We start from the raw sequence: 20,920 nt of genomic DNA, 5'->3' as shown, positions 1-20,920 counted from the left end.
TAAGAACACTCATATCCACTATTTTAGCACATTTGTATCATCTCTGTGATGTCCACAATCTTAGCGGTGAAGTGGTTTTTCTTTGTCATTATTTATTCTGACATCTAGACCAGTCCTCTATTTTACTAACCACATGCTGGTTCACGTTATTTACTTCTAATAAAAAAAAATTTCATTCCTAAGTACTGGTAGAGGTTAAAATAATGATGGGGAACTCAGAAATAAGGTTTCTGAAACTTTTATATCCTTGGCATGAGTTTTAAGGTGTTATTTTAGGTGGCTATTTTTCCAGTTAAAGTTTAGAATGATGGGAAGTCCACTCGGATTCTCAGAGTTGCAAGACCTGACGTCCTTTTCAGTTGCCTCCTCATCCCAAATCTTTAAACATCCCCTCCTCCTCCTTCTTCTTCTCTCTTCCTTTACCCTCAGATTTTAAATATCTTGAATTACCCCCCCCCCTCCAATATATGGGGTCGACTCAGATTTAACTGCAATTTATTATATCTTTCACATTTTTCATCTAAATATGTTAACCCCTTAGAGGTTAACTTACTTTTTGCTTATATTCTTATCCTGTAAGAATTATATCATACATCCATAGGTAGAGGTTCATACATGTGTACTTACTTAATGAGCAAGGTGATAGTGGCCCATATCTGTATTTCTTGATACTTTTAAAAAATATTTTTAGTTATAAATGGATACAATATCTTCATTTTATGTTATTTTTTTACGTGGTGCTGAGGCTTGAACCCAGTGCCTCACACAAGCTAGGCAAGAACTCTACCACTGAGCCATAACCACAGACTCCTATACTTTTTTTTTAATTTTTAAATTTTTTGTGATAGATGGACATGATACCTTTATTTTCTTTATTTATTTTTATGTGGTGCTGAGGCTCAAACCCAGAGCCTCACACGTGCTAAGCAAGTGTTCTACTACTGACTACAACCCCGGCCCCCTATACTTCTTAATATTGACAACAAATACTTTAAGCATTGATCTCATGTCAATATGAAATAAGTTAGTAATAATGGTAAAAAAGCAATATAAATTATTTAAAACAAAGCTGAAGGTTACAGCAACTATTAATGTATAACAATAACGTGTACTGAAGGTAACAGTAAAGTTATCTCAATGCCATTTTACTTTATGCCCTGTCACCTTATTTACTCTGATCTTTGATGTTGAGATAGGACATCAAATGACTTTAATGACTAGTCTTCCACAATTATCCCCTTCCATTAAAATTTTAAAACTGTCCCTATCTTTAGAACTCAGTGTTACTGCTTGCTGGGTACAAATGTATCTTAACCCAAGGGGATAGTTTATATTTATTGCAAGTGCTCATATTTTACCAAATCAGGCTCTGATTTAGTATAATTCTGAGCCTGTTACTTATTCTTCAGCCTTTAAGAGCAAAACAAGCATGGGATGTATTCTCCAAAATTAATGACAGAATTTTACTTAACATTTTAAATGTGTATTAAGTGCCCTTATATTTAAAGAGTGAACCTTTGGGTTGATAGTTCAATGATTAAAGACTACATGAATGTCATATTTCATGGTAGATATGAATAATTCTGACTTATGATTTCCAGTGACCTCAGTGACTTTTCTCCGTGATGGGGCAGGCATCTAAAGGTTAGCTTTTCAAAGATTGAAGCTAGCATAGTGGTGAGACTGAATCAGATATGTGAGTGGATTCTTCATCGAATGGGGGGCATTGTGAGAGGGCTTCTAGATTGTCTGCCTTTGAATCCTGGCACTGCCATTTCCAGACCCTATGGAACAGCAAGCGAATGATTTTAACATTTTTCTGTTTCCTTCATTGCAAAAAGGGAATAATAACAATAGTACTTCCCTCATAAGGTCATTGTGAACTTGAAATGAGATACTCAGCTTAAATGCTCAGTTAGCACTCAATAAAAGTCAGGTAGTTATTCCCTCCTCCTTCTCCTCCTTCTTCTTACCTTTCTATGAGATATCGCTATATCTTTTTTTTTTTTTTTTTTTTTTAAGTCATCTGTTTGCATTTGCTTGGATTTACCTGGTGCAGAGGACTATTCTCTTTCCAGGCACTTCCCTTCCTTTTCCCTTCTTCCTTTTCCAAATTGGCAGTGGTATGGAATGCTGTCTCCCTAATTTGTTGCCCCTTTCATTTTTAGAATTTTGATATTACTTAGTAAGAGAAAAAAAAAAGAGTTTAACAGGCATGGGGAGGGGATAAAATGTAATTCTAAAGACTTCTTACATTTATTATCCTTGGTCTGATTCTCGTTTCCCTCACAGGGATGTTCTCCATTTGTTCAAAAAGTAACTGCTTTCTCTTTTCTCAATGAAGATTGGCTTCCAGAAGGATCAGTGCAGAGTGTGGTGGGCTTGTTTGATGGGACGATTTTTTATTGATTTCCATTTCGTCCAGGAAAGTTCCTTTTGGTGATTCATTTGCAAACTCAGCACAAAGCCTGATATATTATTAAATTCTCAATATTTTTGTTTGCTTAGTATAGAATTTCCAATTTTACAAAAAATATATCACTGCAATTTGTGAGGAAAGTGTATTGAAATACAGCCTATGAAATCTATCTTCAATGAAGACATTGTTGAAAATGTTTCATTCTGTCTTAGAAAAAGTTCATTGTCTTGATTTAGGATAAGTGATTATTGATTTATCTTCCTAAGTAGTTGTTCTGTTTTATCTGAGGATTTGTACTGTATGCACTGTTGAAGCTCATCTTTTTGACATTTTGCCCCTTCAATTTGTTTCCTCTCTCTCTCTCTCTCTCTCTCTCTCTCTCTCTCTCTCTCTCTCTTTCTTGCATTTGTTTTAGGAGCTTTATGTTTTAATTATTTTTGTAAACTTCCTTAAGTATTTCCTGAAACCACGATAGTCTCTGAAAGCTTTTATATTTGTGAGTATTCAAACCATGACATCCTACAATCCTTTATTTCCTCACAATAATGACAGCTATCATTTGTTTATGCACAGTATTACAGACTGTGCAAAAATACTTTGTAATAATCTGTTAACTTCCATTAATAACACTATGCAGAGAACATTAGTTGAGAAAACTAATAAAGAGGCTAAGGTCATAACATTAATAAACCAGGAAGTCATATTTTGAAATCATTTGGACCCAAAGCTTGGACTTTAGCCTTTAATTACTTGAAAAAAAGTGATGAAGTGGATTGGTCCACCATGTTGTGAAAGCATATTGACTTATTTCATTTGTACATTAGGGGCATGAGTATGTTTGTTACATAAAACTTCATTAGCAATGGCATTTGAACAGTTCAATGACCTAAGCCTTTGAAATAGGTTGGAATAATTTAGCATTAATATAAAATGTCAAATTATAGATCAAGGAGAGTATAATAGACATTATTTTTATGAGTAGTACTAGAAAGTGAATGCAAGGATATTCTACTACTTAGCTACATCCCTAGCCCCTTTAACTTTTTTGAGTCAGGGTCTCACAAAATTTCCATGCTGGCCTTGAGCTTGTATTCCTACCTTAGCCTCTGGAGTCACAGGGATTTTTTTGGAGGGGAAGTACTGGGGATTGAACTCAGGGGCACTCGACCACCTGAGCCACATCTCCAGCCCTATTTTGAATTTTATTTAGAGACAGGGTCTTAATCCTTAATCTTTTGCTGAAGCTGACTTTGAATTTGTAATCTTCTTGCTTTAGCCTCTGGAGCTACTGGGATTACAGGAATGTGTCACTGCACCCAGCGAGTCACTGGTATTATAGGCATGTGCCCTCACACTCAGACATAATAGATAAATTTATGTGCAATCATCCCCAAGATAATATTTCCTTAGTTGATTTAAAATTTATAGAGGGGCTGGGAATGTAGCCCACTGATAGAGTGCTCACCTAGGAGAGGTACTGGGGTCTGAATGAGAACAATATATATTCCATGCTTGTATAATTATGGCAAAATGGATTCTACTGTCACATATAACTAAAAAGAACCAACAAAAAAGTGAATTGTAAATTTATCTGAAAATGAACTAATATCATTGAGTATTGCTACTTGCTGTGTCTGAAAACTGAAGTGATTCCAGCCATACCTTCTAGTTGTACAGATGAATTGTAAAGGAGAAAAGGACAGCCTGATTTCTTTTTGTCTTGATTGATAAGTCTAATCTTTTCTTTACTCTAGAATATACTTTATGGTCTTACTATGGAATATTAAACGACAAGAGGAAAGTTGTTTTTCTCTCTCACTTTTTGTTCCCAATTCTCTTTAAGACATTTTTGTTCCTAACAGTTTTGGAGAGCATTCTCCTTCCAGGCATTTAAAAGCTTTTTTGGCATGTAATGTTGCCAGTGTTAACACTGGCAATTGGTACAATTTACAACAGTGCATTAAATATAAATCTCATTTTTATATCACTTGCTTAAAGTTGATTTGTGATAAAACTTTGTTGTTAAAGATAGATTTGTCTTATGAAATATTGCATGTGTCACCCATGCAGTTGAACTATATGAATGTAGGCAATTACATGTTAATTTAAGAGTATCAGTGAGTCCCTACAGATTCATTTTTGTTGTGTCTTTGTTAGCTTTGAATAAGGCCATGATGGAGTTCTGTGTCCTTGAATTAGGTAATTTCCTGTCTGGGAAAGAGACACTGAGTCATTAAAATAAAAGATTTTAAGCACTTTTTGGAATTTCAGATTAGCTTCTGACATATCTGAGTAACTTCTCAGCCTTGAGATATTTTAGTGACATCCCAGTTCCCTTCATGTGATTAGAATATTGTAGTTTATATGATCATTTAGCAGTTTATCTCAAGTGCTTTGAGATCCCCTGAGGAACATGGAGAATCATAATATTTTCTAAGTATTTCTGGTCTGTCTCTTTCTGTGAATGAATGGGGCATTTGTTTTGGTTTTTACTGCACTGTATTTGATTTTAGTTTTGACCAGTGTTTCCTTGGCCCTGGCCTCTGCATGGTTGTTTTGCTTAGAGCATTTACCTTCAGTGAGTCTGACTTTTCTATTTACTTCTTTAGTTCTCTAGAGACTTTTTGGTTTCTGGTTTATTTTTTATTGTTGTTCTAGGTTCTGTGCCTTTACCAAATTAGATTTCCTCCCCAATTTAGCCTTGCTTTTTAAAATAGATGATGAAAGTGATATTGTCCCCCAACTTTTCTCAACTTCAGCTAAGGTTTGCATGACAGAAGTAAGTCTGACTGAAAATGATAAAAGTAGGTGTTTTCACAACTATCCTAACAGCGACACATAGGTAGTTACTTTGGTTTGCATAGGGGAAAAGTTAATTCATTATATCCATTGAGGCCTTTGGGCATTAGAGCTTAATTCTCTTGTAGAACCCCAGCTTGGAAGGACAGTAAAACTTACTTTAAACCTATACAAAAGGGAGTGGCAGGGTGACCCATGCTTTGTCAATGCTTACATTGGACCAAGTAACATATGGGACACCTTTAAATGGATTTTCTCATTTAATATGGAAACTTACTTGACAATTAAGGAAATAGGACCACTTATGGAGCTTTAGTTCAAACTTTGCTGTGGTTTGAGTATTTCTCAAGGGTCCATTGTGGTTAAAAGCTCAGTCCCCAGTGTGGCACTGTTGGGCGGTGGGTCCATTGGGGTGTCCTTAGGTCTTGGGGTAGAGGTATTTCTAGTGACTCTGTTGGTAGTTCTTGTGCAACCTCTTTAGTGATTCTCAGAAGAGATGTTTTAGTCAGGTTTTTCACTGCTGTGACTAAAGGATCTGGTCAGGGCAATTGTAGAGGAGGCAGAGTTTATTTGAGGGCTCATGGTTTCAGAGGTCTTAGTCCATAGAAGGCCGGCTCTATTTCTCAGGGCTCAAGGTGAGGTTGAACCTCATAGAGGAAGAGTGTGGCAGAGGGAAGCAGCTCACATTAGGGTGATCAGAAAGAAGAGAGAAAAGCTACTCTCCAGATACAAATATGTATCCAAAGCCATGCCCCAATTCCCACCTCCTCCAGCCACACCCTACCACTTGAGTTAATCCCATTAGCCTAGGCTACAACCTAATCATTTCTCCTCCAAACCTTTTTGTATTGTCTCATGTGATCTTTCAGGGAACACCTCACCTCCAAACCATAACAAGAGGGTTGCTCTATAAAGAATTTGGCCTCACCCATCTTCTTTCTTTCTGCTCTTGTTCAAGGTATGATCCCTTGCTCCTACCGACACTCTCACCATGATGCACCACCATCCACTGTCCTCACCTCAGGCCAAATGCATGGGGCCCTCATTTGACCTTGGATTTTGAACCTCCAAAAATGTAATCTAAGTAAACCTTTTCTCTTTATTAAGGTAGCTGCCTTAGGTATTTGTTTTGTAGCAATGTAAAATTTAACATAATTTTTATTATCTTTTATTTATTTTAAAGGCTTATAGCAGGAAACCCAGGATAGATCACATATGATGGTTCATCTTGCAGCTGGAATGATAAAACAAAGACTTTGAGATCTTTGAGCTACCTGGTAGTAGGGGCTAAGTTCATTTTTTACCCATTTATATCTTTAGCACCTAGAGTTTCTGGCCTATTATAGGTATATGATAAATATTTTTTGATAAAAGTAAATGTAAGTTATGTAGATTGCATATATTAGTTTTTAATTTCCTCCAAGATAGTTTTTCATACTTTCATTTAAAATTTGAAGAGATTATTAATCAGTTATAAGTGTGGTTATGCTCTTCATTCAAGTAGGTAAAAATTAAGAGAATGCTAAGCTTAAGTAGATTTGTTCTGTGAATATGATGGGAATAAGAGGCAGTCATCAACAGGAGCAAGCATTTTCCACTGAAAGTTTGTCACAGGAGCTAGGATGTCCTGGTTCCTTGTGTCACTGGCTAATGCTACACTAAATGAGATGAAACATGATTACAATAGGACATGTTCTCCATCAGGAACTGTCATGAGTCATTGCTTTTATTGGAAAGAAATTGTTCAGTAATATGAAGACTTTGATACAAAAGTGACCATGACTGGCACAAAAATGAGTCTTCTCATGAAGACCCTGGTACCATTACTAGATCCATTAAAAATAATTATTCTGAAAGTGAAATCAGAAATGTTTATCTCCATTATGTATACAAAGAACAATGTGATTTTGGTGACAGGGACAACACTGAAAATATGAAATCATTTAGAAAATGTAATAGCTTTGGCAAGCAGAAAAATGTATATAATTTCAAATGCTATGAGGCTGTTATTAATTATAATAGCATTGTCTTGATTACCTTTGATAAAGATTCAGAGTGTGATATTATAAGATTTTCCTTAAAATTAATTGTGCTTGGTTGAAATTAGTATGCCAATGTTGTGACAGTATATAAAGTTCCACTGGTGTTTTTATGAATAAAGGCAGAAGGTAAGGAGATGCACGTACACACAATTTAAAATGAAAGGAGAAAAAGAAATGGGTAAAAGGTTGATGGGGTGAATGGAGGCAGGAAGGAAACAGAAGTCATAAACCCAGGATAATGATGAGATCCTCAACCCCTGGGAGAAAAGAGAAATCTTGGGAAGATCTAGTTCTCCTATACAGAATTAAGCTATAGAGCTGAGGGTTCAAAGGTGTCCTTCCAAGGTTCTCAAGATTAGATGGCCTCCAGCTGATGTCTGGATAACATTGGTCAGCATCTTGAGTTTTCCCCCAAGATTGTGCCAACTTCTCCCTGACTCCCTGCTCCAACCATCACCAGGCTTATAATTACTAAAGCCAAAACCTAGGAGTCATTCTTGCTTTAACCTTTTCACTTACCTCCCATAACCAACCCATGAGCAATTCTGTAGTTCTGTTTCCAAAATAAACTTTGAAACTATTTGCTTGTCTCCTTCTCACTGCCACCCCTGATCCCAAGCCACCACCATTTCCTTCCTGGCCAACAGCAAGAGAATTCTAATCTCTTTTCTAATCACCTTTTTGAACTCTTGCACGCTACATTCCTTTCTTTCACAGCAGAATGATATTTAAATCAGTAAATAAAACAAACTCTCTTCTTTGTTTAAAATCCTCCAGTGGGTTTTTGTAACTCTGAGGACAGTAATGGCAACCCCTGTGGTGCTGAAGGGAACCTGGCTGAGCTACCCACTCTCCATAGGTCCAGTCACACTACCTGCCTTGTGTCCTCAGTGGAACCACGATTTCTCCTGCCTTAGAGCTTTTGTTGGTGCTATTTCTTGGACTTGACTACCTTTCTTCTTCTCATCCCATCCCATTTTCTCTTCCTTCCATCTTAAAGTGCCTCCTTGTGGAGGCTTTCTCCTTTTATCCTGTCCAAAGTTGTCCCATTTATTGCATTGCTCTATTTCCTTCATAGCACTTGTTATGATCTACAGCTTATTTGTGTATTATTTCCCTTCCATTCAGAGGCAGGAACTTGTGAATTTTTCACTGCTGTATTCCCATTGCCTAGAATAATATATGGGACATATAGTAAACACTCCATCAAAATTGGTTGGGTAAAAATTAAAAATGTTGAGATGTCAAAAAAGTCAGTTTTGTATAACTGTAATAATGAAATAGCCGAGGCAGGTCTTTATAAAGGAAAGGTTTTATTTAGCTCACAGTTTTAGAGGCTAAAAGTCCAAACATCATGGTGTAGTCTCTGGTGAGTGTGATGCTTGGCTATGTCCCCTCACAGTAGATGATCATTGTTGGAGTGCATGTGGGAGGAAGAGATCCCATCATCAAACAGAAAGCCAGGGACCAGTTGGCTCTTACAACATCTCAACTCATGAGAAATCATAAGTCCCATGAGAGTGACCTTAATACCTTCTGAAGAGGCAGCTCCCCAATGACCTAAGGATCTCCAACTAGAGCCTATCTCTTTAAGTTACAACACCTCCCATATAGACATGAGGACCAAGCTTACAACACATGAACATTTGGGAGACATGCTCAAACCATATCCAAGCCATAGAAGATGTTCTTCTGTGTCTTTGGGAATCATTGATCTACCACATCTCTCTCCCTGTGGCTTAGAGAAACCCACAAACCTTGCTACCACCTATTTCCATTTTCATATAGCTTTTTTCCTGCTCTCTATACCAAACAAACCTCCTACAAATGAACTCATTCATATAGACCTCTGGAAGGTGCTTGCATGTGGACAACCTCTAGGGTCCTCCTAGGATGGCAGTCATGACTGACTCTCAGTATATGGGTTGAGCTTGGGTTCCTGTTGAATTCTTTATTGAAGTCTGTTTGCATTTTTCATTCTTTATCTCCAAAGTAAAGTGACTTTAAACATGTGTATCAACAAACCTTGCAGACTTCTGAGAAGGAACATTGAGGTTGTGTCTCCCTTCCTGAAATCAATTTTAATAAGAGAGTACTTAGAAGAACTTGTGGGGGGAGTTGCATATTCTTATAAGTCTGCAATTCTGATACAATTTTGGTTTTACGTTTATATTTTCCTTTTTATAGCACTCTAAACAAAAAAATCATATGAGCATATTTTGGATTCTCTGGAAACCCACTTTACAACAGAGGGTCATACTCTTCTCAGTGCCCATGCATCTGTGTTCATGATTAGTTGGCACCAAGTGAAGGCTAAATGATGTGAGTTACCCCACTGTAGAAACTGAAGTTTTGCTGTACTTTAAACAGAGTCATTCCTTAACATTTGTTTCTAAATATGTATGTGGATGGTACTCTTTGTGGTAAGCTGTCACCAAGCCTTGGTTTTCACAGTTTAAGGAGACTTAACCGTTTCAGCAGGAACTTTCAGAGAATGCTGAGGAAACACAGCGGGGAAGTTAGGTGAGTAGAACTCTGTTCCCCCACCCCTTGTTCTGCATCCCCTGACCCTCTTGTTTTTAGCAAAGCAGTGTCCCTTTTCTATTTTGTACATCAGTCTTCCGTTTAATAAACCTGTTGACCAAAGGATATTGCAAAACTTGTTTTAAACTACTGGTCTAGACCACTGCAGTTCCAGGTGAAAATTTCAAATATTTCAAGAATTTGTAATCAAAACAATTGGCTAAGATTTGATTATACCCTTATTTTCAGATACAAAATATGGGAAACTGGCTCAAACTCAGAACCATAAGCACAAGTGAATGTTCATTCAGAGCAAAACAAAGCACATTTCAGTTATAGCAATGCATATCAGAGAGGGATCCTTTATCCCTTTCATGTAACAGAGCATGGTGGAGGTGATGCCAGGGGACCATAGTGCATCAGAGACAGCCAAGACCAGAACCCAAGGCCCTAACTCTTGTCCTAGCACTTTTTCATTATTCTAATTCTCTCTCTTCCTCACATCCTTTTCTCCCCCTCATAATTGCCTAATGAAGAGAGACTTAAGACTTTTAGAGAAAAATATGCTTTTTAGAGTATTTTTCGGTCTTTGGTGGTCTTTAAAGTTAAGATGTACCCCTATGTGACAGATCTTCTTACTATAAGTACTATAATTTTGCCACCTCTGGGACCTGACTCTTGATTGCTATCTTTTTAATATTTCTGAAGTTCTTATTGAAATGTACTGATACACTTATTTGGTATGTAAGACTCCTTGTTTTGCCCATTCTTTTTAGCATGTTTTCTTTGGGCCACATGTCTAGAGAACTTACTATAAAGTCTAGTGGGTATGGTTTAACCTAGCTCAAAAAACTCACATTCTGTAGGTTTACTACAACTGGGACATCTTTTCATTCCATTTGCAAGATTTGTGTTAAGCAGATTGGCTACAAAAATTCTTTAGTTTTCCCTTTGTTGGTTCTTTCATTCCATGAAGTTCTTCTATATGTTTATAGTCTTGCTAGCTAAAGACAGCTATTTCTCTATGGAAGAGTCTTAACCCTCTCTTACTTTACTTCCAATTACTTCTTTCTCAAAGATTTTTCCCTCCGTTCCTTCAAAAAATATCCATTGGTACTGCTTGGGTCACAGAGTATATGTCTAAATACTAAAATTACATTACTTCTGATGCCATATTTCATTTATGTTGCTGAATGGAGCTTTGACTGTTGTATGTGGAAGAAATGGAACAGTTTTTAAATATCCAGCAAAATTTTCTTTTCTGGCTTTTTCTTTCTAGTCCCCATTGAGTTTGTGTCTATTCAAGAGTACCCTACTTCTCTTGCTGACTGAACTTCTGGTTTCAGACATCTCCCATGATTGCTGACATCTTGGGAATTGAATTTATTGTTTTGGGTCCTTCTGTGTACGATTTGGCATGTATATACACAGAACCTCATTTTACTTTCCAAAACAGTATTGCTCTGAATTGTTAGAGGCCACATGAACTCTTCTGAACTTCTAGGAAGTCAACAATCTCCCTCATATGGGACCAAATACAGAGGGACTGGGCTCATTTCGCTCATGTCCGTGACTGACAAAAATAAACAACTTGGTGCTTTTTCTCTTGATGTAGTAAGTAGGTTACTGTGGTCCCATGGAAAATATCTTTTCATCTTTCTGTGTTACAGTGATACTGCTAGATGGTGATTATGTCAATTCAGTTGTTGCAGCTTTGGAATTCTTTTTTTTTTTTTTTTCTGAAAACCTCACAGCTAAATGTAGTGTATGACAATCATACTTAAAGTTTATTTTATTTTTGTGTATACATGTATTAGTCAGCTCTGTGTCACTGTGACCAAAATGCCCTACAAGAATAACTTAGAGGAGGAAAAATTTATTTTGACTCATGATTTCAGAGATTTTAGTCCATGGTTGGCTGGCTCTGTTGCAGAAGCAATCATGGTCGAAGGGTGTGGCAGAGGAAAGCTGTTCAACTTGTGGCACCTGGGAAGGAGGGTGGGGAGAGATAGAAAGAGAAAGAGGGAGGGAAGAAGGGGTGGAGGAGAAGATAAAGCCTTCCAGGGCATGCCCTCCGTGGCCTATTTCCATTTGTTGGGTCCCACCTTGTGCAGTTTCCTCCTCCTCCCCACAGTTCATTTAGCTAGGAAGCATTAATCCCCTGAAGAGATCAGAGCCCTCACCATCCAATTATTCCCCCAAAGACCCACCTCTGAACACATGAGACTAGAGGATGTCCCAGATCTAAACCATAACAACACATATGTAAGGAGTATCAAGAGATTAAACAGGAAGCTGCATCCTGCTGTCCTATGGAAACTGATGTTGGCCAGGTGTGTAGGCTTCCAAAAATATGTAAACGTAGAGGCACATTCAGAGAGTTTTCAAAATACTAACATACTCTACATATTACTCTGCATATTTCTTTTATCATTTAAAATAACATCATAACATCCTTCCAGCTTAACAGACATATATGCTTTTTGTATCAGCTGCATAATTTTCTATAGTCTGTGTACAATGTTATAATCTAACTATTATCCCATTGATGGACATTGAGATTATTTCTAAGTTTTCCCCACTAAAAATGTTGTTATACAACATGCATATATCTTGTCATTGAGATGTTTTTATTGCTATAGGATGGATGCCCCAAAATACAATTGCTAGGTGGAAGTGTATATGTTTCTTAGTGTAATAAATATTGTCCTATACTTTGCAAATGTTGTAGTTAACATGTTTTTATCAGCAATGTAGAATAGTGTCCATTTTCAGTATTCTTGTAAACACTGGATATTTTACTCTTTAAATTGTAGACCAAATTCTTGATTAAAAACAGTATTATATTTGAATTTCTATGTCCTTTTATCTACCAATAAGGTCAATTTTTTTTGGTCATTGAAATTTCCTCTTCTGTGAATATTCTGTTCATAGCTTTTTCCTATCCTTATTTTGAGTTGTTTGTTTCCTTTTTTCAATTTGTCACGCTTTATATTTTAGAACTAGTAATATTATATGTGTGACTTTAAAAAATAAACTTCTAATTTTAGAACAGTTTCAGATTCACAGAGCTATCGTGAAGACAGCACAGAGGGTTCCCCATGATATCCTCTTCCCTCTTCCCCTTCATACATTTTCTCCTATTATTTGAGTCTTTACATTAGCATGGTATATTTGTCATAATTTTTGAACCAATATAATCCAGTATTATAAACTAAGGCCCATACTTCACTGAGACATAATTAGTTCTTTTTTTTCCTTGAGAGAGAGAGAGAGAGAGAGAGAGAGAGAGAGAGAAAATTTTTTAATATTTATTTTTTAGTTCTCAGCGGACACAACATCTTTGTTTGTATGTGGTGCTGAGGATCGAACCCAGGCCGCACGCATGCCAGGTGAGTGCGCTACCACTTGAGCCACATCCCCAGCCAGTTAGTTCTTTTTCTAATGTTCTTTCTCTGCTCCATGACACTACCCAGGAGACCACATTATATTTCATTGTCATTTGTCTTTAAACTACTATGTGCTGTGACAGTTTCTCAGCCACTCCTTGTTTTTGATTATATCGACAGTTTTGTGGAGCACTCATTTGATATTTTATAGAATGCTCCTAAACTGGAATTTGTCTGACTTTTTTTTCTCATGATTAGAAATGGGTGATGGGTATTTGGGAGTAAGATCCCAGAGCTAATGTGCTATTTTTATTACATCTTGTCAAAGATACAATCTTCCAATACAATTTATCATTGTTGGTAATGATGATGTTTTTCCTAAGTCACCACTCCACCAAGCCCTACTTTCCATTCTGTCATCTCAGGAAGAAAGTGTAGCTCAAACAAAGAGTGGGGACTTCAACCTTTTTTTGAACGTGCAGTACTTATGTAAATTATTTGTAATTCTTCTGCCAGGGAGATTAGTATCTTCTCCTCTACTGGCATATTTATTCTATCACTTATTTATGTCAGTTTGGACTCACAGATATTAATTCTGTATTTTAGGTCATAATCTGATATTATTTTGTTGCCCAGGGTTCCCATGTTATTAAGATACTTTAGTTGGCTCTTGTGCCCTTTTGACATCTACCTTATCATTATTTTTTTTTTTGTCCTTTCCTCTTTCTTTCTCTCAACACTGCTTTGTGGGGCTACAAGATGCTCCAGGCGCCGACTGCCCTAGTTCTAGAATCAACCATTTCCCCAGGGAGCTGTGGCTCCTTTCATTGGACAATATATTAGGAAAAAAAAAAAAAAGAACCCTGGACATTATAAATGTGCTTGTTGCTATGGGAACATCACTGCCTCAAGCCCTCTCAAATTATAGAAGTAAATGTGTTTAAAATTTCTATATGTAACCATCTGTGTCTATATCATGCTGAACCTAAGTTTATACTGATGTCTTCAAATCCACTCCATAACCATGTGGATACTAGTCTCCTCTTCTCGAGTATCTATAACTACCCTTAACAAGAAGAAGCCTGGCTCCCCTCAACTGTCATTCATTTCCTTAATTGTTTCATTACTTTTAGTGGTATCAGAATTGTTAACCCATATAGCCAGGAAAGACAATAAGAGTCCAGTGTTTATCAGAGGACTTTTCCTTTAGTCTTCCAGATTATCAAGTTATTTAGGTCAGTGTCATTTATCCCACTCCCTTCTATGAAGTTGTTTCATACATTTTAAATATAATGAGATTGTTTTGTCACAGTCTATATTCCATTCTGGAGCCTCTTGACCTCCTAAATTAAGTTTTAAAAAGTTTTGTAACTTAAGGTTTAAATCTAAGGTGCTGTAAAATATATGTTTTAAACAAATTGATAGTCATGTATCTACCTTTTTAATAATCTATGGAATAGATTCAGTGTCTTAAAATATACCAGGTGCTTCAATTATTCAACTCCTTCTTCCTCTTCCCACATAACCACTGAACTTTTCACCATCTTAAGTGATTTCATCTTTTACAGAATGTGATATAATTGGAGCTATAGAATAAGTAGTTTCTTCAGACTGGTTTCTTTCACTTAGCAAAATGTATGTAGGCTTAACATATATCTTTTTATGGGCTTATAGTTCATATTTTTACTTGCTAAATAATATTTCATATATGGATATATCACAGTTTGCTCATCCATTCACTTATTGAAAGATTTCTTAGTTGCTTTGAGTTTTTGGTGATTATAAATACACCTGCTGTAAACATTCATGTGCATGTTTTGGAATGGACAAGAGATTTCAGTTAGGTATATAATTAGGAGTGCAGTCATTGGATCTTATGGTAAGATTGTGTTTAACTCTGTAAAGTGCTTCCAAAATATCTTCCAAAGTGGTTAAATCCACCAGCAAGGAATGATTTGCATCCTTGCCTGCAGACAATGTAGTCTGTTTTTAGAATTTAACCACTTTAATAGATGTGTGGTGATATCTTCTCATTTTAATTTGCAATTCCCTGGTGATGAATTGTGTTGAGGATATTTTAATATATTTATTTGTCATCTGTGTGTCATCTTTCTGAGGTGTCTATTTAGATCTTTTGCCCATTCTTCAGTGGGCCTGTTTTCCTATTAATTTAAAAATGTTGTTTATATTTTTTTGTTTAAAGTTCTTTATTGGATATGTATTTTGCATTTTTTTCTCCCAGTGTATAGCTTGTCACTTCATTTTCTTCAGAGTGGTTTTCATGGAACAGACATTTTAAATTTTAATTAATTTCAACTTATAAATCTGTCTGTTCATGGATTGTGCTTTTGGTATTGTAAATAATTCATTATTAAAACCATGTACACATATGTTTTCCTGTATTTTTCTAGAATTTTTGTAGTTTTGCATTTTACACTTAAGTCTGTGATGCACTGTGGGTTAATATTTATGAATAGTGTAAACTCATCGAGGTTCGTTTTTGCATTTGAACATCTAATTGTTTCAGCATATTTATTGTAAAGACTATCTTTTTTTTTCAGTGAATTGTTCTTGCTCTTTCATCAAAGATCAGAAGACTATGTTTGCATGAATTTACTTCTGCACTTTTCTTTCTGTTCCAATGTCTATTATTTGCCAATATCACATTGTTGTGATTGTATTAAGGCTTAAATTTTTTGTGTGAGTCCTTCAACTTTCTTTAGCATTGTGCTGGCAATTCTGGGTCTTTTACCTTTCCATATACACTTTAAAAATAGTCTTTCAACAGCTATGAAATAACTTGCTGAAATTTTGGTTGAAATTGAATTGAAGTAATTGGCTGGTCATCTTGGGAAGAATTGACATTTTATATGGGGGAGGGGTGCTGGGGATTCAACCCAGAGGAGCTTTACCACTGAGCTATATCCTCTGCATCCCTCCTTTTGAGATAAAAGTCTTGCTAAATTGTAGATGCTAGCTTTGAACTTGCTGTCCTCCTGCCTCAGCTTCCAGGGCTCTGAAATTATAGGTGTATGCCAAATCTGGCAAAAATTGGCATCCATGAACACAGTATGTTTATCTATTTATTTAGCTGATTTAAATATATAGATGCACACTCATAAGTTTTTTTGGCACTATTATAAAAGGAATTTTTTTTTTAAGTTTCAAATTATAATTGTTTATTCCTGGTATTTAGAAAAGCAATTAACACTTATATATCAACTGGTATCTTGTGACCTTGGCATACTTGGTTACTAGTCCTAAGAGTTATTTGTTGTTTTTATTTCTTACCTAGAAAATCATGCTATATGCAATAATGATAGTTTTATTTCATCCTTTCCAACCATTTATCTCTTATTTCCTCTGCTTGTCTTATTGTGCCAATTAGAATACCTAGTATAATGGTGAATAGAAGTGGCAAGAGGGACATCTTGCTTTGTTCCTGATCTCAGAGAGAAAGCATCTAATTTCTCACCTGTATGCAAAAGCTGTGTGCCTTTTGATGTTCTTTATCAATTTGAGGAAGTTGCCCTCTATTCCTAGTTTGCTGTTTGTCATCTGTTTTACAAGTATTATCTTCATTTTGTAATGTATCTTATATTTCATTCTATTTCTTTTTATATTCACATTTTATGCTTGTATTTTAATGATATCCATTCCCCAAGATCTTTCTATATTAGGTCTCAAATAGACTGCCAGATTCTTTGTCTCACTTTTGTTTCTCTTACCAATGCCTAAGATTCCTACTGTCCTAGGGCTTACTGTTATATGACCATGGGTTCATATTTTTCTGAGTTCAGTTCATAGATATCTGTTTACTAGTTTTATGATCTTGGAAAATATTTACTTTTTCTGAGCCTCAGTTTCCTCCTATGAAAAAGTTCAGGTATAATACCTCTTCAGAGGGTCCTTGTGACATATACATTAGCGCTCAACAAATGGTTGCTGTTATCTTTATGTTTTATGGTGAAAGTTATTTCACCTGTTTTTTTATTCTAGAAAGCATTGAGGTGATACAGTATAGCTTTGTGACATACCAAAAGCAATCAGAACAAAGCTTCATTTATGCGACTCTCTTCCCCTGTGTACAGGAAACTATCTTTGTCATACTCTAGGTTCAGCCGTTGTTAAATAACTGTTATAAAGAAGTAATTCCCTTCTAACTATTTTTCTTAACCTGAGCAATATAAATGGCATTAAATTTTTGTTGAAGGAAAACTTGAGGGAGGATATGTAAACTTTCAATCAGCTATGAGTAAATGTGGTTATAAGTTAGAAAGTTAATCGTTAAATTTATAGCAATTGTGTGTCAATGCAAGGAATGTTATTAAAGAGTTATCAGTACACAAAAGGGAACTATTATTTCCTCATTGACATTCAAATAGGGTTTGTAGTTCAGCATGCATAGTTAGTTTTGGGGAAGAAATTGATGATGGCTGTACTTCTTTGTCCCAGTAGGTACTTTGTATTTCTCAGATTGACATCACAAATTAGGAGTTACTTAGCTAGAAATAGCTAGTGTTCTGCTGGGAAGAGGATTTAATTGGGAATGTACTCTTGGAATTTCTGAATTTGAAGCAAGATGACTGTTGAAAGCACACCAAGTATTCAGAAAGTAGTATGTGCCAACCATGTAAAACCAGCATGAGTCTTGGGCTAGAGACTGATCTATTTGGGTGCTAGGAGCCCATTGTTTCCCTTGCCTTAAATTGCCTAACCTTTCTTGGTTTCTCCAGATATAAAACAGTAATCATACTTTCCATTATTTAACTCACAGCGTGATATATGAGCAGAATAGAATAATGTGGGTCTAAGATTCTTCATTTGTTTTTCATTACTTTTAGGCTGAAATCCAAATTCCTTAGCAATCTCATAGTGGCTCAAAATACAGGTTTTGGAGTCAGACACATGTTGTGAGCCCAGATTCTGACTGCCATTCACAACCCTGGCTTTAGACAGCTCTCTTGACCTAAGTTTCAGTTTCCTTGTCTGTAAGATTGAAGAGAGTGATAGTCCCTCATAAAAGTTGGCATGAAAGTTACGTTGGGCAATGTACAGTGCAAACACAGCATGTGGTGCATTTTATGTGTTCAGTAGCTTATCCATGTTACTATGGCAAAGAAGGCCTTTGCTATCTGGCTTTTATAACCTCATCTGCCATCATTACCTCCATAAATTGACCTCTTGTTGATCCTGAATACAGTCCTCTATAACCATGTCCCTCACTTATCTCCTGGCTTTTATCCACCATTATACTATATTTCTTTGATGTCACAAATTCAGAGCTGGATCCTCTTTGGTTAATGCATAGTGAGACTGTAACCAGTTGACTCAAGAAAATTTAAAATGTGTAAAGTTAAAACAATATAGGGATTATTATAAATATAGAAGAATTGGTAAAATATACATATTCAGTATATTAATAATTTTGCAAATGAAAGTTCATTTCTGTATAGGACATATTACAGAGATGGCCAGTGAGTCAACTTAAATGTATGAACCCATTTTGTCTAGTTTCTCAGTGTTAAAATAAACCAGGGGAATTGCAACAAAAGTCTGAATTTCTGGCTTCCCTTGACAAGGTTGAAGATTTAACATCGTGAAACCCCCATTGCTGCACAGAAATGGTTGGGTTCTTTAATTAGATTCATTCTTTATTCAAATTATAAGCAACATAGAAAGTCCACATTTGTGGCCCTTTTTGTAGCTAACCACAGAAAATTCATCCTTTCCTCCAGAAAAAATTGATTTGAAAAACACAGAATGTAGAAAAGCACTGTTCTTTACCGATTCTCAGGTAGGAGGGGTATAACCAAAGAAGCAAAAGCAAACACCCACACTATCTGCCTAAACCAAATGTTCTTAAGCATTTTCAATCTTACTAAAGTCTACATGTCTATTGCTATGTATAGTCTGCGATTGAAAATCCTATTCAAACTTCTATTGTTGTTTTGTTCTTTGCTCTTCTGAGAAGCTCTATAGTTTTGGGAAACTGAATTTGAGTTATTTAATCTCATTAATTTGGTCAATTGGGATATCCCAATTGACTATATCATATTTTGTTTTGAACTTGCATTGTGTACTTTTTATTGTTTACATTGACTAAATTGAGCATAAAATTGCCAGATCACTTTACTCTGGGTTTTATAGATACAGCATAAAAGGTAGATTAAGCAAAGAGATAGCATTTTTCTCTGGGCAGAGTGTGGGAATTTGAGGTTCTTATCAGACTTTGAAACCTATAAATGTTGAATTATACTAGGTAGGCACTTCCTGTTTTTACTTGTCATTGAATCAATTTTCTTCTTCTGAAGTCCTAAATGAGCTTTGAACAGCATTTTTTGGGAAGAGATATGGGGGCAGGTGTAGTGGGAAAATATTTAAAAATTTACTTAAGAAGTTTTTATCATTTAGCTCAAGTATGGGAATAAACATGGTTTGTGTGAGACTTGGCAACTTCTCATCCCTCTTTCAAAATAAACCACATCCGAAACACCTTTGTAAGGCATGTACTAATTGGTTTTTGGTGTTTGCTAGTTATTGTGTTATTACCTAATCTTGTCCAGTCAGACATCTAAAAGGAGGCTTATTTCCAAGAGGCAGTATAATTCAGGAGATTGGGTGTAGACCCTGAAGTTTGATTCGCTGGTGCTTTTCACTTATCAGATTCTTGAGAATATCAGTCAACATGCAGTATCTAATTTCAGTGAAGGATAATGGTTTTATTTCCTCCACCTTCAAAACAATGACATTATAACAACTTAAAGGCAAATTGCTGTAAAAGAAAGTAACATTTCAATGAGTACAGTAAGACATAATTAGATGTGTATATAAACAATATTTACAAGATAATGCAATAAAAGAGTGACTCAATTTTTATCCCCATGTGACTCAACCATGTGCATGGTCTTCCTTATATAAGCAGCAACACTCTCAGTCTTATCACTGGACTTGTGAAATAAGCTCACTGTGTTAACTTTGACTGCATTTTTGGTGGGCTGGGGTGTGCTAGTGCCCCACAGGTATACACTTTAAATAAGTGGCCCAAATCTCCTTCTATGTCAAACCTTTTCAAACACCCTTTTCTCTAATCCCCTGACCCAGTTGGACTTGCTCTCTTGTTGATGATATTGCTTAACTTTTTATTTATTTATTATTTTATTTGTTCTTTTTTAGATATACATGACTCCAGAGTATATTTTGACTTATTCAACATATATGGAGTATGATTTATTCTAATTAGGATCTCACTCCTGTGGTTGTACATGATGTGAATTCTTATTGGTGATATATTCATATATGAACATAAGAAAGTTATATCTGATTAACTCTACTGTCTTTCCTATTCCTATAGAAACTGTTTTCCCCAAATTGCATTTTTAATTTTCATATGGGACTATCCTTAAACTGAGTCCCTTGAGGGCAGGATGCAACTTTTTCATCCTCCTTTGCATCTACGGCAGGGAGAATACCTGGTCTCCAGTTGCATATAGAATGGCTGAATCTACCCATTAATTTTGGTGTATTTTTATTCATTTCTATTTTAGAAAGTATTACTAAATTATGAAAAGCAATTAGGTAATCAGATATTGGTGGTGGTAGTGGCGGGAGTATTTATTATTACATATATTTGGTAGGATGGCCTCTGAGGATCACATCAAGAAAATGATCAAAGACTTAAATAATATACTTATATTCAGTGAGTATATTAAATTCAATAATGAAAAGAAATTGAGCTAATAAAACAT

General features: G+C 35.8%; 1 long non-coding RNA gene across 1 annotated transcript in view; it reads left to right on the top strand.

Moving 5' to 3' along the window:
* LOC143399884 (uncharacterized) overlaps nt 1-20,920 on the top strand; it is a 322,203-nt gene that overhangs the window by 140,626 nt on the left and 160,657 nt on the right. The window lies entirely within an intron of this gene.

The sequence above is a fragment of the Callospermophilus lateralis genome, chromosome 5, assembly GCF_048772815.1.
Source record: "Callospermophilus lateralis isolate mCalLat2 chromosome 5, mCalLat2.hap1, whole genome shotgun sequence".
NCBI lineage: Eukaryota > Metazoa > Chordata > Mammalia > Rodentia > Sciuridae > Callospermophilus > Callospermophilus lateralis.
Note: the sequence above shows the minus strand (reverse complement) of the source record. Positions and strands in the feature narration are given on the sequence as shown.